This window comes from Bos mutus, chromosome 3 (genome assembly GCF_027580195.1).
Source record: "Bos mutus isolate GX-2022 chromosome 3, NWIPB_WYAK_1.1, whole genome shotgun sequence".
NCBI classification, from domain to species: domain Eukaryota; kingdom Metazoa; phylum Chordata; class Mammalia; order Artiodactyla; family Bovidae; genus Bos; species Bos mutus.
In genome coordinates, this window is record NC_091619.1 from 65,291,422 (window position 1) to 65,293,438 (window position 2,017).

Consider the following 2,017-nt stretch of genomic DNA (forward strand, 5'->3'; position numbering starts at 1 on the left):
TAATGAGAGTTTTAAAAAGTGACAAAAGATTGCCCATGTAGCTCAATATAAGAAAAAAACAAAGATATATAAAAAAAATGGGTGGAAGATCTAAATAGACATTATTCTAAAGGTCTATTGACAGATGGCCAACAAACATGTACAAAGATGCTCAACATCACTAATTATTGGAGAGATGCAAATCAAAACTACAAAGAGGTATCACCTCACACCGGTCAAAATGGCCACCATCAGAAAATCAACAAATAATAAATGCTAGAGAGGGTATGGAGAAAAGTACACTGTTGGCTGGAATGTAAATTGGTACCGCCACTATAGAGAACAGTATTGAGATTCCTTAAAAAGCTAAAAATAGAACTACCATATTACCCAGCAATCCTAGTCTTGGGTAAATACCTGAAGAAAACCGTAATACAAAAACATATATGTACCTCAACGCTTGGTGCTTTCCCGATGGCTCAGTGGTACAGTATTCTTGCCAATGCAGGAGATGCAGGTTCAATCCCTGGGTCAGGAAAATCCCCTGGAGGAGGAAATGGCAACCTACTCCAGTATTCTTGCCTGGATAATCCCATGGACAAAGGAACCTGGTGGGCAACCGTCTATGGGGTTGCAAAGAGTCAGACATGACTGAGCATGTATGCACCTCAATCTTCATTGCAGCACTATTTACCATAGCCAGAACATGGAAGCAATGTAAGTCTCCATCAACAGAGGAATGGATAAAGAAGATACGGCACATATATCAGTAGAATATTACTCAGCCACAAAAAGGACAAAATAACGCTCTTTGCAGTGACATGGATGGACCTAGAGATAGTCATACTGAATGAAGTCAGACTCAGAAAGACAAATAGCATATTGCTTATATGTGGAGTCTTAAAAAAATGAGGGTACAAATGAAGTTATTTACAAAAACAGAAGTAGGGTCAGAGATGTAGAAAACAAACTTATGGTTACCAGGGGATAAGGGGAGGAGGGATAAATTGGGGAGATTGGGATTGACAATATACACACTGTTGCTGCTAAGTCGCTTCAGTCGTGTCCGACTCTGTGTGACTCCATAGACGGCAGCCCACCAGGCTCCCCTGTCCCTGGCATTCTCCAGGCAAGAACTGGAGTGGATTGCCATTTCCTTCTCCAATGCATGAAAGTGCAAGTGAAGTTGCTCAGTCATGTCCAACCCTCAGCGACCCCATGGACTGCAGCCTTCCAGGCTCCTCCATCCATGGGATTTTCCAGGCAAGAGTACTGGAGTGGGGTGCCATTGCCTTTTCCAATATACACACTGCTGCTGCTGTGAAGTCGCTTCAGTCATGTCCGACCCTGTGCAACCCCATAGACGGCAGCCCTCCAGGCTCCACCGTCCCTGGGATTCTCCAGGCAAGAACACTGGAGTACGATATATAAAATAGATGACTACTAAGGACTTACTGTGCTTTCCTGGTGGCTCAGACAGTAGAATTCACCTGCAATGTGGGAGACCTGGGTTCGATCCCTGGGTTGGGAAGATCCCCTGATGGAGTGCATGGCAACCCACTGCAGTATTCTTGCCTGGCGAATCCCCGTGAACAGAGGAGCCTGGTGGGCTACGGTCCATGGGGTTGCAGAGAGTCAGATATGACTGAGAGACTAAACACACACAATGGCTTACTGTAGAGCACAGGAAACTACTCAGTGCTCTGTAATGGCCTATATGGGCAAAGAATCTAAAAAAAGTAATGGATATATGTATACGTAAAACTGATTCACACTGCTGTACACCTGAAACTAACACAACATTGTAAATCAGCTATACTCTGATGAAACTTTTTCTAAAAAGTAGCATGAAACAAGCAATGCAGCTAGCATAATACTAGAATATATTGTTGGTTGTGAAAATAGATACACTAGATCCTGCACTTGTTTCCTAGGGCTGTCATTACAAATGACTACAAACTAGGTGGTTTAAAACAATAGAAAATTCCTCTCATGGTTCTGGAGTCTGGAAGTTGGAAACCAAAGTACTGGCAGGGCT